Raw genomic sequence first — 17,435 nt, 5'->3', positions numbered from 1 at the left:
TGTGAACGTTGCTGGGCTCTAAAAATTTGAGGAGGTCTTGTGAAAATGGAAGCACCCCATTTTTTCTTTTTCTGTAGGAGGAGTTAGAACTTTCTATACTTCAAAAAGGAGACTTTCTGTTGGCAGCTGTGGAGGCATGCGGCACACAAGGCATGCCATAGCATGTCTTGGATACAAGAGTTCTCCTGCCTGTTCCACTTGGCCTTTGGGCACTAAGGAGGCTTTGGGAGAGAGAGCATGTGGATTTGGTGAAACCAAATTTGGGGCAGGTTTCATTGAATGATGTAATTTTCACTGAGCGCACGTATATCCAGGTGAACTGGAGAGTTGAACTAGTTGAGGGACACATTGTAAACGAGCAAGTGCAATAGTCATTGTTGTCACAAAGGGAAAACATGGGAGGCCACTTGATTTGTCAAAGAATACATTTTCAGTAGATCATTCAAAATATTGTCACAGTACTCAAAGGGCTATTAAAGGGCTAATTCTAAGTGGAAATCAAGTATGAAAATTAGGTATTTAAAAATTCTAGCAACTTACAAAGGTCAAACGTTTCTGGTTTTGTGTGTGTGTGTGTGTTAAACAGCAAGCCCAAAGCTATCCCAGTCAATGTATTCATCAAAGGATACTTGCTTTTTTAATTCTCTTCCCTGCACACTTGATCTAGTAAATGTCTCCCGCTCCTTGGTGAGCTGTAAAATGATTATTTTATGTTCACGATGGGAAAAAAAGCCTTCACTTAATTGTGCTCCCTTTGAACATAATGGCTGTTTATCAATGCAGCATTTTAAATATCTAGCCCATCTAATTTATTGGCTAACTTTTAAGTTATTAAATGATTTCCTGAGGGTTAGCTGAATTAGTCCTCTGTAACCAACACTACTACACATATATGCCCGCAGTTTAGAGCAGGGGTCCCCAACCTTTCGGACTTCAGGGACCACTAAATTCATAATTTTAAATCCCACGGACCACTAATATGATCTGCCTAATGATCGGCTGGGTGGGCATGGCCAGGTGGTCATGTGACTGGGTAGGAGTGGCCAACTAAATGTCACTCACATCAAGGGGCACCTCACTGGCCTCTACTCAACCCTCCCAGCTATTCCTCGCCTCTCCGCCTGGGCTCCTTAGGGCTCCAACAGGAAGCAGTTGTTGGAGCTAAGCAGCCACCATGAGAAAGAGTTGGCAAAACAGCTACTCAGTTCAAATTGGATCTGACCGAGAAGGAGGTTCAGCAGGAGAACCTCACTGAGGACTACGAGCATAGGCTTTCCAAGCAGAGAGAAGACCTGTGGGAGTGCAAGGCCAGGTACCGGTGCCTGGAGGCTCAGTGGGCTGAGATGGTTAGCCATTTTCAGGCCACGAGGAATTCCCACTGGAACAAGGCCCTCCATCTCCTTGCCACCAGCGGCACTTCCCTCTAGCCTTCGCCTAAAGCCCCACACCAGGAGGCAGAAGCAGGCCCCTAGTCGGAATTTCTGTCCCCCTCCAACCCACACAAAAAGACCCTGAAGGGGGAGACTCTCTGCAGTAACACGGAAGTTAATTGCATGTATCCGGCCCAGGGGGCGTAGTTTCAGGACCCCTGATTTAGTGCAATATCAAAAAATGCAAATAATTTTTCTGCGGACCACCAGAATTTTCTCATGGACTACCAGGGTTCCACAGACCACCAGTTGGTGACCACTGGTTTAGGTCTTGGTTGCCACTTGGCAACTTTAAGACTTGTGGACTTTAACTCCCAGAATTTCTCAGCCACCTGTTTTAGAGGAACAGATGAAACTAATGATTCAGATTGTAGTTCACTGAAAGTTTAAGTCGTTTTCCAAAGATGCTGATCAAGTTATCAGCAGACCATTTTGTTGAATAGCAGGATTTTTTCCCCCTGCAACACCTGACAGTATTCCTGTTGATTGCAGTGGGCTGGGACTTAGCAGAAGACTTACTTGGCCTGTAGAAGATCAGTTCCAGCAAGGTCTGAGGAACTTCTCTGTAAGGTTGGGAGAGAAGATGCTGCTGGTTCTTATAATTGGGAATGGGCCGATTTTAGGTTTGATGGACCTCTTTTTTTTGTCAAGAGCCTCAAAATGGTGTCTTGGAGGTTTCTGTGTATTATAAAATTAAGAGGCAAAGATGTTTTTTAGTGCACATGCTGAGCCTATAAATGTGTTTTCAATAGCTGAATTAAGATCACAGCTTTTGTTCATTTATAACAATTGACTCTTGGTTTTTCCTCAGTCTTTATTGGAATAGTCTAATGCAGATATTTAAGGAAAACCTCATGTAGTTGTAATGTTAAAGACAAATTCTAATATTACATTATATGCAACAGTGAAAATGTACATGAAACTTGTAATTTATTCCTAGGCACATTTCAGGTGACTAGAGATTTATCCACTAATGTTGAGACTGTAAAACCTTGTTTTAAAAGTATTTCCTCATTCCAAATAAACCCATAAGACTGCCCTTTTGACATTCCCTAATATTTTCCATTTTTCTTGATTCTTTGTGTATGTGTGTGTTATTGTTGGATTTAAAAAACAAATATTCAGGAAGGTACAGGAAAATGTTTTTCATTTCTGTCTGTTGTGTGGAGTTAGAAATTCTTGGGGAGCGATTACAAGTTTTCCTAAGTCTAGCATTTTATGCCAATTCTCTTCTGTTTTCCCTCCATGTAAACATTATTGAGATGGATGGACCAATGCCTGTTCTATTGCTTCTGGCTTTAACAGACTATCAGCAAGGTCAACACTGTAGTATGCTTAACTTAAGGGAGTGAACCTGGAAAGAGGTCCTATACCTGCCTTCCCAGTTTGGCCTTCCCTACATAATGGTGAGCTTCAACATAAGACAACCTTCAAAGAAGCCAATGCTTTGTAGCCATGGGCTCCCCTTCACCCTTATTGCAAAGCTATCAGTTGTTCCCCAGCCTTGACTTTGTGGTTTCCTTCCCATCCTGAACATGGCTTCTGAGCAATTCACTCTGAACAGCTCACATTCCCCCCACACCCATTAGCACTGACCTCTGCATCTTTTTGCAAAGCTATTAAAACTGGCTTTTCTGCAGCTCTTTATGAATTTTAATGTACATATGATGGGGGCCTGCGGTGGTTTTATGGTATTTTCTATTTTTGTTAGCTAATTAATTGGTTTGATTATCTGATTTTAACAGTATTGAGATATATATATATATATATTTGTTTTCTGAGGTTTTCGCGGGTGTTTATATGTAGGTCTTTGGTTATTCAGGTTTTCTCCCGCGTAAAATTGGAAGTGTCTTGGCGACGTTTCGACGAAGTCTCATTCATCATCTTCAGGCTTCAGCTTCAGGAAGCACATTGCTCCCAGAAGCACGAAGCTGAAGCCTGAAGATGACGAATGAGACTTCGTCGAAACGTCGCCAAGACACTTCCAATTTTACGCGGGAGAAAACCCGAATAACAAAAGACCTACATACATACATACATATATACATACATACATACATACATACATACATACATACATACATACATGTATATATTTTCATTCAGTCACTTTGCATAAATTGAACTGTTTAATTGACAGAGGAGTGGGATCCAAAAGGCAGTTTTAGTTCAGTTTCTTGGTCTAAATAAAGAGCTACTTCTCCATTGCATAGTGCCAGGTATAGTATAGCCTAAGCTTGCAAACGAAATGACCAGGACATTGATTTATTGTACCAATTCATTTCTCAGTAGCCACATACATTTTTCACCTTTCTGTCTGCTAGTGATGGCAGGGTCTTTTTTTCCCTGCCTGTATGCACAGTGCTAGGTTTTTCTCACTGGAGCTTAGATTCTCTCTTTACTGCTTGTGTTCACTGAGCATGGCACATCTGGGTTACTATTTCTTTTTGAATTTAAATTCTACCATGTATGTGCTCTGCCCAAACACTCTAGAATTTGACAAAATTAGGAACAATCTGTGGTCTAAGATTGTACAGGTTGCTACTCTTGAATTGCCATTAGCATTAATTTTGTTTCCTCTGTATTTAAGACTGCATTTAATAGTCAGATGCTTAAGGATTTTCCAGCGATATATTGGGATATGTTCTATGGAATCAAGGCTCTATTTTTTTGTTCAGTGCATTTGCCCTGAAACAACAAGCACAATAGAAAGCAAAGAAAGATTAGTAAAGGGGCCTCTGCTCTGGCCACAAGGAATGTTGAAATCCTGGAAAAAACAACACACACACACACACACAAAACCCCGATACACTTTAATGCCAGCTTTTTGCTATAAGAGACAATGTGAGCCAGCAAAGCTATTATTTAAAAGAACAATTTGCATCCTTTAACAAACATAACATAATGTGAATTGGTGTGCTTCGTCTCTTTTGTGAAGGAAAAACCTCACATATGGCCATTGGAATTTCTGATATGTAAGCATGTATAGTGCAGCTTTTTATTCAATTTAATGCTGTCCAGATGTAGAGGACTGCATTATTCCAGGAACTCTACTCACAACACTACTGAAGGTCACCAGAAGAGGGAAGGCTGAATCTAGAATAAGTGAAGCAATGCAAAGTACATGTTTTCTTACTTTTTTTTAAAAAAATTTTTTTTATTGAATTTCCAAAAGTTAAAATACACAATACAAAAAAAAAAGCACAATACACAAAAACAAAATAAAAATTACTTTACTCTTACTTTTTTTATGCAAATATAGGCAGGTAACAATATGATGAACGATTCTGATGCGGGGCAGAGGCAGAGACTTCTAATTAGCACTCACTCTGACATCTGTATCTTGGGAATTGCCTCTCCTTGGCTGAGTGGACTCACATGTCAATAGCTGTGCAAAAAGAAGTTCTTACTTGCAGTAATCATTGACAATACTATGAATCATTTCGTAGTAGACATATCTGATCTTGCCAACTATTAGTCACAAGGAGTGAAGTACAGGTAAGTCCTCAACATATAACAGTTTAGTGACCATTCAAAATTAGAACAGCACTGAAAAAAAATGGATCTATGACCATTTTTCACACTTGTGACCATTATAGCATCCCCATGGTCATGTGATTAAAATTCAGACGCTTGGCAACTGACTCATACTTAGGATGGCCACAGTGTCCTGGGATCGTGTGATCACCTTTTGCGACCTTCTGACAGTCAATGGGGAAGCCAGATTCATTCAACAACCATGTTACTAACTTAACAACTGCAGTGCTTCGCTTAGCAAATGTGGTAAGAAAAGTCATAAATGGGGCTACGTTTGCTTAATAACAGTCTTGCTTAACAGTAGAATTGTTAGGCTCAATTGTGGTCATAATTCGAAGAGAAAATGTTTTGTTCCTTATGGCTCCTGTGAATGTTATAGGTGCTGGGGGCAAATGCCCATAAAAGGAAAGACGTTTCCCTTCTACTTTAATACAGGTACTGTGTTTCCCCGAAAATAAGACCCTGTCTTATATTGTTTGAACCCCAAAATAAGTGCTTGGCATTTTCGGGGAGGTCTTATTATTTTGGGGCACGTGGAGCAAGATGGGGCTCCTCTTGCCATCTTATCTGATTTCCAGCTCTGTCTCCCTAACCCTAATCAGAGGAAATGGCGGGGACCAGCTGCGCATGCATTTAAATATTTTCAGGGAGGGCTTATTTTCAGGGAGGGCTTATTTTAGTGCATGCACTCAAAAGTGCGATTGCACTTATCAGGGGATGTCTTATTTTCAGGGAAACCGGGTAGTCCTCAACATATGACCATTTAATGATATTTCAAAATTGGAAAAAAGTGCTTTATGATTCTATACTTGCACTTACAACTATCGTACCACCCTTGTGGTCAGGTGATCACAGTCCGGGTGCTTGACAACCGACTCACGTTTATGACTGGTTGAAAATCCTGTAGTTTATGTGATTGTGATTTGCAACTTGTTTTGCTGGTTTCCTGCAAAAAAGGGCAAAAAGTATTTGCTTAACGACTGCTGAAAAAATGGTTGTAAAATCATGTCTGGTCATGTGAGGACTTGACTTATTTTTTTTATTGAAAAAGTTTTACAAGATTTCCCCCCCCCCATACATCCCCCCCCTCGACCCTAACCCTTCCCCTCCCTCCTCTCTCCTTCCCCCATCCCCTCTCCCCCGACTTCCCAGAGCAAATACAGGGTATTGTATCTAACAATCATAAAATAAAATATGCTAATTAACATAAACTCCCATCCCTCTTCTTGAACCTCAACTCCCCTTTTCCATAAAAAAGAAAAAGGAAAATATTAATACTAATACAATTACCTTCTATTCATTTAAAAGCTATTTAGTATTTTGTTATTTCAGGCTTCATTATATATATCTTTCAAAAATAATCTTTCAAATGTGATAATTCTACCTTCTCATCTAAATCCATTAAATTTAAAGTCCAATCTTCTGTAATAAACAATATCCCATCTTCCAATGTTGTAATATCAAAAATTATTCCTCAGTATACTTTATAATCCATCATATTTATATATCTATCATACATAATAATAAACATCATTTTTCCTTATATGAATTTAACATTTACCTCATATTCTTCCCCATATTCCCCATACCATAACTTTCTAAACAATTTACACCCTATTTATCATACAATCCATAACTTCTTTCTAGTTTTTCTATAGAAATATCACTTATAATTTACTCTATCTCATGAAAGGAAATTCTTTTCATTTGAAATATTATTTCTTTACTCCTTGCTGTTTACGTTTAGTAGTTACAATTATACTTTGATCCTTCCTTACGGCTTTCTGTGTGTGTTCTCCCAAATTTACAACCCCAATTTTAGCTTGTATTTGCTTTGCTTCCTTTTCCCCTTTTTTAAGCATTCCCACCTCTCCTTTCATCTTAACTTCTAACAATGGCAAACTTCCAACCTTCAATACTTTAGTATAAAAATCTCTTGCTTTAAAAACTGTATTAAGACAATATCTCCCTCCCTTATAGTTTACTGTTAATCCAGCTGGTACATTCCATCTATACTGTATCTGGAGATTTCTAAGCTGATCCACCAAAAAAGCATATTCTTTTCTATTTCTTAACATTTTAGGAGGAATTTCTTTCAATACCAATACCTCTTGTCCCAATATTTGAATTTTATTTTTATAAGAAACTTGTGAAATTTCATTCCTAATCTTCCTAGATGTAAAATAAATTACTACATCTCTTGGCAAATGTCTCTGCTTTGCAACCCATGAATTAACACGGTAAATTTTTTCAATTTGGATTTCAAAGTCCACTGGTTTCTGTCCAATCAGCTGTGCAAAAGCCTCTGCAAAAATCTTTTTTAAGTCCTCTCGTTTATTTTCTTTCAAACCTCTTACTCTCAATGCAAATTCCATAACTCTGTATTGCAATAGAACCCGCTCTTCTTCTGCTCTCTCCAGTTGATCTGGAGCACCTCTATTTTATTTTTTAAGTCCAAATTAACTTGATTAATTTCTTCAACTCTATAATCCAACTGCTTTATATTCTCTGCCTTGGTTTGAAACTCCTCTATTTTGTTTTTTAAGTTCGAATTAACTTGATCCATCTCTTCCACTTTTTCACTCAATTGTTTTTTGTATTCAACCAGAGTCTTAAATGCTGCCAGCACTTCTTCTCTTATCTCTTCATCCTCAGCTGCAACAAAGTCTTCAATTTTCAATATTTTCTCCTCAATTTCCTTAATTTTTTTATCCCAAACAGAAATTTGAGCCTTCAGAAAGTCCTTCAGCTCCTTTTGTAATTCATATAGTTGAACTAACGGCGCTCCAACTTCCTTGAAAACAGCAGGCTGTATTTGTACAGAAGCCATCTTACTTTAATTTTATAATTTGAAACAAAGTCAAAGTCTTTCCATAAACACAGTATTTAAGATAAATTAGGTCAGTTGCATAATCCTTCCAGCTTTCACTTTATAGTTTCTTCATATAAGCATAAATCCAGCAAGTTTAAGCAAAGTTATAAACTGTGTTAATAAACACCTCTTTAACTTTCACTTTCATGCCCATTATACTCATACGCCATTTCCTTTCTTCTCAAACGGGATCCACACACGGGGTTGAGGTCTACCTTGCCTCCTGACATTGCCCTGTCTGGTTAAGTCAAAAATCCATTTAAACTCAATATTGATCGCAGATGGGTCGCGGTGTTTTGCTCTGCCAAAAAAGACAGAGGTGTCCTGGATCCGGAGCTCTTCGGGTTCCCAAGGGAGCTCTCCCCTTCAAGCCTCCAGGATCATTCCTTGTGCTTTTGGGGCAGCTCTACCTCCACCCGATCACTCACCTTTCCTTCTTCATCCGAGGGAAAGGTTTCCAAGCCGCTAGACAGCTGATTTTCACTGCCTTAGCGGCTCTATGCGATCCAGGGCTGGCGGTCTAAAAATACCGTCCTCAACGACCAGCGGAGCCACAGGAAATCTCATGAGGACTTGACTTATGACCACACTGATTTATAGCTAAAATCCCAGTCCCAATTGTACTCATAAATTGAGGATTAGCTGTAGTTCTATCCTTGCCCCCATTTCCACCCCCAAGAATAGTTGCTTCTACAAACCCATATTTTCCCTGGCCCAACAGGCAAGTGAGTCGTAGGCGTGTGGCAGTGTGATTTTTTAGGAGAATTTGGGGCAGGGATGCCCACATGCATTGCCATGAATCCATCTGAACACTCCCTATGACATAGGGGACAGTACAGTATTCTTGCTTCCAAGTATAGTATTGACTCCTTCGTAGCTGGAATATTCTGTTGCATCAAAGTGATATTAAAAAAACCCAGAAAGTCCAGTTGCCTCAGGAAAAAAGCACCTTAGAGACAACTCTGATCTGGATGACTGAGAATCTCCATAGACATCAAAGAGATAGTGGGCAAGACCTGTTCCTCTTTTTCTCTCCAACGCTCTCCCTTTATCTCTATCAGTAACAGATAAATGAATAGCTGAGGTCTTGTGATGATATGGGAGTAACATATTATAAAACTGAGGATCGAGGGCTGAATGATAATAAACAACAGGGAGAGGAAACTAAATTTCCCTTTCCAGTAATGGGGTTTCTTTGGGTGGAATCTGTCAGCCATTTATCAACACTGAAAGCCAAGAGGAAAATGAAGCATTTTTCTTACAATGTGCTAGAATTTGATATGTATCATGGTGTTTAGTGTACATAACACCCTCCTCCACTCTTGAATAAATTATCCTTCCTCCCCTTTCCTCTTTCTGATGCCAGTTGCATCAGGAGAATTGTGTGAGAATTGTTAATGAATAAATTGGCTTGTGAACAAATGTACTGGCAGAAGATAAAGATTGTCCCACTCTCTAGAAAAAAAATGTGTTACGTGCTCTGCTCCTCGAACATCGTAAGTATATCAACCCCACTGTAATTTAATGAGTTTGATAACAAATCTGGATGTAGAACCTCCACCAAAGATGTGCTTTGAAGTCAGACCATTGACATAGCAAATGTGTCTCTTGGGACTGTTTGATGAGCTTGTTTCCATGGCTTGTGGCCTGCATTTCTCACATCATCTCTAAATTTTGCAAGGAAGATAACTCAGATTTAAGGAAGTTACATGCCTTGGTTCTTGCAATGAATATTGGGTGTGAGTGATGTAATATACAAACAAGTTTTTTTTGTCCCGCCGCTCTGCCTTTGTCTGCAGTTGTGATATGAGAATATTTACTGTAAATATTGTGATCTCATGTCAAAAGCAATTCTTTTGAGGGACCCAAGTTCCCTCAAAAAGGGATAGGGAGAAACAAATATTGTCAGGAGCTCTGCTGCTGCTTCAAGCACCAAATGATTTCATAATTAGGCTATCTACTGAGCTAATATGCCTCACACACATACACAGGAAGGTGAGTAAATCTGGAATTTATCTTCCCCATTGCTTTCTAAACTTCAATTACTGCTACTGTCTGGGTTTTTAAAACTTAATGTGTAGATGTCTTGTTGTAGAACAGTTCTTTCCTCTCATCTGAGTGGTGCAACACCTCATCTTGTTTATAGCTAAGTGTGTTGGTTAGGAGAGTTGACAGTGCATGTACACAGTATATTACTATACATTGGTAAGAATGCTATGAACATGCATGCTTGCTTTACAGAATACAAGAAAAGAACCAGGATGAAATACACAATCTATAATTTGATTTAAAGAAAACAGGAAAGGGGAGGCAGACATAAATAAGGAAATGCTAATTATGGTTAAGACTTGATTATATTTTTTGGACTGATCAGTCATATAAATCAACTGCTTGAAAAACTTTCAAATTTTTTTTTTTTATTTATGCCTTTGAGTCAGTGTTGATTCTTGGTGACCACTTGGACAAGTCCCTGCAGTTTTCTTGGCAAGGTTTTTCAGAAATGATTTGCCATTGCCTTCTTCCTAGAGCTGAAGAGATTGATTGGCTTAAGATCACCTGGTTGGCTTTGTCCTTAAGGCAAGACTGGAACTCAGACTCCCAATTTCTAGCTTGGTGCCTTAACTATTAACCAAACCGCCTCTCAAAGTGTCAAGTAGAGGAAATATTTTGAAGGAAAGAAATAGCTACATCTCATACGCCACATCATATGGCTAAGCAGCCTTGATTGTAGATGTACTCATCTCTTATTTTGCCTTTCCCTTTTCCTTGTGAAATTTTCCTCCTTTGCTCTAAGCATTTAAGACCCGTTGGATATGCTGGTAGCAAAAAACCTACCAGCAGTCATATGAGTAGTCTTTCCTTTGCACTAATACATACTAAAGCCAATTCCCTCTTCATATTTTTTTCTCTTAACCTCCCCATGTGGCACTTTATCAGCCTTTCTTACAGGGTGGATGTTTCTTCTAAGTGCTTCCCTATATGGCAATGTCTGAAATTGTTCATATCATATCCTGAAAAGCAGTGCAATACAGAATTATGGTACCCTGGTGAATCATATAAGGATTCACAAAGGAGCAATACATGCCAGGAAGAAATGATAGATACCACTTGATGGGCAAGTAACAAATCAGAAATGAACCTGAGAGGAGTCCAGTCTTAGACATTAACTGCCATAGGAAACTCTTAGCAAAGAGGAAGAGATTCCAGTTGATTTTTGAAGGCTTTCAAATGCTTTGCTTAAAGGATGCCCAATCTAGGTTTGCTGTGATGGCTGCTCCTTCACCTGGATTAATTGAGTTCAGAAGGTCGACATAGATGAATCTTGAGCCTTACAACTTGCAGGAAGGAACAGGTGTGTTTAGGTCATCATATGGAGTGTGTTTAAATCAGCTTTTCCACACTGGGGCTTTTCTGATGAATTGTTTTTCAACAGATTTATCATGTTGTAGGAAGGCTCTGTATGGCAGCCAAAATGCAGAATGTCCCCAAAGTTCACTGATCATTCAAATTGATGGTTGGTTCCTATTGTTGGCTTGCGGCAACTACTGCTGTCTTCTGCCTTGTCGGTAGCTACCATGACAAAATTAATCCTGACAAGGAATCTGGCTTTTGAAGATGCAGCTGGGATGTATTAGCCAAGATGTATTAAGGAAGCACTGAATTAAGTGTAAATGCCATCTAAGCATTTGTTGTCATCTTTCACTCCGAGCAAATGAAGCAAGGGATTTCCTGATTTATTAGATATACAGTAAAACACAAATTATGAAGAGATGATGATGGTAGCTCTTTTATTTTAAATCCCCAGGTTAACCTCTATTTGCTGTGTGGCTTGGGTAGAAGTAAAAAACTAAAAACGTATGGAAGTATTGAACCTGAATCTGCAATTAGGATTAGAAAAAAAAATCAGATCTCAAGCAGGAACAGGCCATCTGTGTGTAAACATATCTAATGACATACAAAATGGAAGACAGCAGCTCCTGAATGTCCAGCATATGAAGATTACTTAAGGCACATAGGAGGAGAAATCATTTTCAGCAATTTCATTGCTTCATTTTTAGGTTTCCATCCTCTGTATCTCACAGTAACCCCCTATAAAATCTATGGGTGTTACTTTTAAGTAATCATGTATAGGTTTGTCCTATTAGAGCGAATATTATGGATCTTTAGATCTGGGTATCAAACAAGGCCAAAGAATAAGATATATAAAACTCAGGCTATAAAGAGGGTTGAAATTTACAAAGTTTATTTAGAAAGGCTGGTGTAGAAAGTATATCTCAAAACTGTTAAGCAAATAGAAACCCAAAGTAAAAATATGACTTGGATACTTATTTCTAATGATATTTTCCCATAATGAAAATCATGTGAGGAAAATATAAGGTTCTCTTTAATTCATAAAGCTTAAGAATACTGAAACTAAAAACAAAAACAAATAATCACACAATAAACATCCAGCCTAGAATAAGAATCTTTTTGGAGTGTGAAGTTCTTTACACCTGATTTGTCAGCACTACAATGTTATCAGATCCCTGTTTTTGAAATTAATTTTGATGAGGTCTAAACCACATTTCCTGAATGAGTACAAAAATTCATCTCTGGTGGAATCTACTTCCAAACAAATCAGTTTCATAACATATTTTTCAGCACTGAACGGGATTTCAGACTTTTTCTTTCCTTATACAAAGAAGTCAATAAATATATTGACAGAATGCCTAGAATAGCCAGACGCAGAAGTGTTATACAATATTGCATTTTAATAGCTTATTAACAGGCCAATGGTATAAATAAATAGGATTGAAATGTAAAGTTTGATTAAAATCAAATGAAATTTAATAAAATTAATAAAATTAAAACTGTCTTGTTCAAAAAGCATTTAAAAACTATTAAACTGGAGTGCTGCTTTGTTTTATCCGACTTATGCCAAAGATAAGGATCTTCCCTCTTTATTTCCTACATTTCTCCCCAGCCCAACATGCCATAAATATTCCTTTTGATTCTTGTCTATGAAGTTTTCCTAAAAAGTAGATAAATTCATAGAATATGTAGTATCATTGAGCATGTAGGACTTAATCAGGACAATCCTGTGGTGGATGAATGCCTTACTTGGCTAAAAGGGGCGATGGCACACAAATACTTCTCTTTTTAACTACCAGAATTTATAGCAAATACCAATAGCAAATAATAATCACTTGACTCTTGACGTGTGACTCCTTTTAAGCCAATTAAAAGCCAAGAAAGGAAAAGAGGAAGCTTTCCAAAATGTTTTTAAAAGTCTGTTGCAGAAAAGACTGCATGCAGAGGAAGAAAATCTTTTATGTTGGAAGAGGGCAAACAGCATGAAGTCAAAGGTAAAGGAGGAAAAAGGATACTTCAGTCAGCTGGGGCATATCCATGAGCATTCAGAAAACAGAGGGTAAATCAACATTTGCCAAACTGATGTGAGTTTTGAATAAAAAGAACAATCACAACTGTGGGCTTGCTTAACAAGAAGAACAAAAGTTCACGTATGGCTTTATAGCAACGCGGAAGTGTTGCCAATCCATTTGGGTAAAAACAGAATTCTGCGGTGTGTGCCTTAAACAGATCTTACAAGATGCGGTAGTGTTTACTGAATAGGTTCCTATTAAGCTAAATAATGTAGCTCAGCTTTCTCTGCATTCTGGAAAAGATTTTACTGGTATTGAACTAGTAAGCAGCAGAGAAGAGAAGCCGTTTTGGTAGAAGTGGCTTGTATTCCTGATTTAAGACTGGGATAGGGCTGGGACTGCTTCTGAAAGAGCAAGGTTGTCTTACCAAGAGCTCCACTACATTTTGTACAGTCCTAGCTGCGGTTCAGGCAGGCAGGAGTTAATGCTTGGGCTCTGTGCAGTGGCAGGTGGGTGGTCCCAAAGCCATCAGTCTCTCTGGAAGGCCGACCGGGAAGCACAGTGGAATAGAATGAGGGCCCAAAAAGGAACAACCCCTTTGCCCTGACAAGGCTGGGCTCCCCCAGCACATGGATTACCAGTGCACTGATGCTGTGTCACAGGACTTGCATCCATAGCAAGCAGAAAAAGCAAGGCAGCTGATTGGGGTAAGGGTATGCATGTGTGTGCAAATGGGAAATTGTCTCTGCTTTAGGAAAAGCTGCTATTGCTTGGCACCCTTTCTGTATGCTGGCCCATCTGTCACAATTACATGTAGTGTGCTAGGTCTGTGTCTTATTCATGAGAGTCCCATGTGCTCGTTCTTTCTGTCATAGGCATGCTTGGTGGGACATATATTTCTGTCCTGCCATTGGTGGGCTTTGCTTTCACATCTGCCTACTGTCTGTAACTCTAGTTTCCCAATAGCTTTTTTGGGGGGGGCATAGAGGGTATTATGCTAATAATTTCCTTAGTGTTGGGATGGAAGAAATGGCTCCTTTGAAGGATTTCAGGGTAAAAGCGGCCAACAGGGTAAATGTGGCTGTAGTTCTGAGGATTTTGCAGGCTTATTTATGATGATCTCTCTTGTCTTCTGATCTCAGATGTTCATCATTCTGTCAAATGTGCATTCAGGAACTAGATTTTCCTGATGCAAGTAGAGTGTCCATACCTAGATGAGCCTTAGTGTTCCTTAATGTTCCTGAGTGAAAAATGATACAGTTTGTGTCTTGGATGTGCTCTGGACAAATTGTACTGGTTTGGAATTACAGGGGTAGATACCTGAGTTAAGGGCTGTGACTGCTAGTCTGACCAGTAAACAGATAGAAACTCGGGTGTAAGATTTTCTAAAGAAGCAATAGTCAAGAGTTTAAACTTCTGGGATGATGGACATTATATCACCAAGAGCAAAGGAAATTCCTTTTTTTGGATCAAAGGTTGGAACCAACTAAAGATAGGCAAGATATTGGAATTTTGAATTTATCCTCTATTTTGAACAGGGACGTGGTGGCTCAGAGGCTGAGCTTGTTGATTGAAAGGTCGGCAGTTCAGCGGTTCGAATCCCTAGTGCCATGTAACAGAGTGAGCTCCCGTTACTTATCCCAGCTTCTGCCAACCTAGCAGTTTGAAAGCACGTAAAAAATACAAGTAGAAAAATAGGGACCACCTTTGGTGGGAAGGTAACAGCGTTCCATGCGCCTTTGGCATTTAGTCATGCCGGCCACATGACCACAGAGACGTCTTCGAACAGCGCTGGCTCTTCGGCTTTGAAACTGAGATGAGCACCGCCCCCTAGAGTCGGGAATGACTAGCACATATGTGTGAGGGGAACTTTTACCTTTATCTTTGAACACCAAACTCCAGAATAATAACTCTCCCCCCACTACCCCAGACTTTTTATATTATATTGGAACTGTTTCAAACTTAAAATGTAGCATTTCATACAATCACCCATGTGACTCAGCGTAGAGGACAAACTTTGAGATTGGACACTCAGTATAGCTTTTGTCATCTATGGGAACTTGATTGCTCCATTCTTGCAGACGCAGACTGCACTTCTGTAAAAATTATTGGTTTAATATTGGCACAGAGTAAAGCTGGAAAGAGTACCCATAGGATGCTTTCATTTGAACTAGGCACACATGCATTTAATCTGTAGAAAGATTCCTTTATTAAAGTCCCAAGGCAATATTGGGTGATAAGGCTAACCATCACATAAGCAATTTGTTTGGAAGCGGGTGGGAGGGAACGAATAGTTTTAAAAATGCATGAATTTACTTTATTAGCAGCTGTTTTGAAAAAAGAGAAATACTATAATCCACTCTCTGAACATCAACTGATTGGAAAGTTTATGTATATACTTTGCTGATCTATACAGGATTTAGTCATTTGCTGTTTCTAGACTAGTAGAGCTGTGTGCATACATACAAGTTTAGATGTCAGTATAGAATAGAACAGGGAAATCAGATTTCATATTTATTTGGGTTTGCTCTCTTGCTCCAAAAATATTTAGAGGTGGGAATGATAGGAAATACTATAGAGTTGGGTTAGAATTGGGGGAAAATTAAGAACTGTTCAACAATGGTGCTGTATTGACTGCCACCTGACAGAGTGGATTCCCTTTTTGCTGGTGGTGATTAAACAGAGGCCAGATGGTGATCTCTCAGAGATCATTTAGTAGAGGATTGTTGCGTTGAGTAGCAGACTGGATAAGATAAACTCTAAGGCAGGGGTGTCAAACTCGATTTCATTGAGGGGTGCATCAGGGTTGTATTTGATCTCGTTGGGGGCGTGGCCAGGATGGGTATGGTCAGCTTGACGTCACTCATGTCAGGGTCGCCTGTGGGGGCCTGAGTACTCTGCCAGCAAAAGCAGACTCCCAATCTCCGTTTTCGGCTGGGAAGGGCTTCTGCCAGCTTCTGCCAGTGAAAACAGAGCTTGGGAGCCTGCTTTTGCTGGCAGAGGCACTGTGGGCAGGTCCTTCGCTGACTCCAGGGCAGCGCCATGGACCAGGTCTAAGCACTCCGGCCCGTGGGCCTTGAGTTTGACACCTCTGCTCTAAGGTCTCCTCCAAGATTATACCATCTCCTTAAAGTTCTACCTTGTCTTTTTAAGAAATCTGTTTTGAGACATTGGGGTTGTAATGTTATTGGTCTAGGATTGCCCATTTGATCTGTAGGAGACAGCTGCATTTATACTACTACAAACCAGATGTGTGCACACTTATCCTGTTCTATACCGTTATGCTCTTTAATAAGAGGACCACAGAAACATCTGGCTTTACTTTTATAGGACACAACTTCATGTTTCTGTGTTCGTCTATATGTGATGCAAACCATTTATTAACTTCAGAGCAGACCCTGAACTTTTCCCTCTCTGTTGACTTGATAATCGCCTCTCTTTAGTAGTACAGCTTGGCAGTGGGAAACATTGATATCCAAGAAGGACAAGATGAAGCAAGGTGTGGAATCTGTTTTCACGCTCCTCAGATAAAAGAAATATTCGTTTCACAAAAATGAAAAATATTTTCCATGTTCTTAGAAAGACACTTTGCCTTTCTTCTGAGGGTTTACAAACAAGTTGAGAAACTTTAATAACTTTATTAAAAAGGCTGATGTAATGCCCAGGAATGAGATCAAAGTTATAGGGAAGAGGGGACTTCATATAATTTCTCATTTACTGTTATAAAGTTCTCAATCAATTTTGAAAATGAATGCTGTCAGTCTTATAATAGTATCTGAACTACATGAATTACAACCTGCCTTCCATTGAGGACCTGTATACTGCACGAATCAAGAAGAGGGCCGTGAAAATATTTGCAGATCCCTCGCATCCTGGACATAAACTGTTTCAACTCCTACCCTCAAAACAACGCTATAGAGCACTGCACACCAGAACAACTAGACACAAGAACAGTTTTTTCCCGAAGGCCATCACTCTGCTAAACAAATAATTCCCTCAACACTGTCAGACTATTTACTGAATTTGCACTACTATTAATCGTTTCATAGTTCCCATCACCAATCTCTTTCCACTTATGACTGTATGACTATAACTTGTTGCTGGCAATCCTTATGATTTATATTGATATATTGATCATCAATTGTGTTGTAAATGTTGTACCTTGATGAACGTATCTTTTCTTTTATGTACACTGAGAGCATATGCACCAAGACAAATTCCTTGTGTGTCCAA

At 39.2% G+C, this 17,435-nt stretch overlaps 1 protein-coding gene across 2 annotated transcripts in view; it reads left to right on the top strand.

Moving 5' to 3' along the window:
- CYTH1 (cytohesin 1) overlaps nt 1-17,435 on the top strand; it is a 77,614-nt gene that overhangs the window by 32,741 nt on the left and 27,438 nt on the right. The gene's annotated exons all lie outside the window — the stretch shown is intronic.

Source organism: Ahaetulla prasina, chromosome 2 (genome assembly GCF_028640845.1).
Source record: "Ahaetulla prasina isolate Xishuangbanna chromosome 2, ASM2864084v1, whole genome shotgun sequence".
Lineage (NCBI taxonomy): Eukaryota > Metazoa > Chordata > Lepidosauria > Squamata > Colubridae > Ahaetulla > Ahaetulla prasina.
This window is presented reverse-complemented; position numbering and strand designations above follow the sequence as displayed.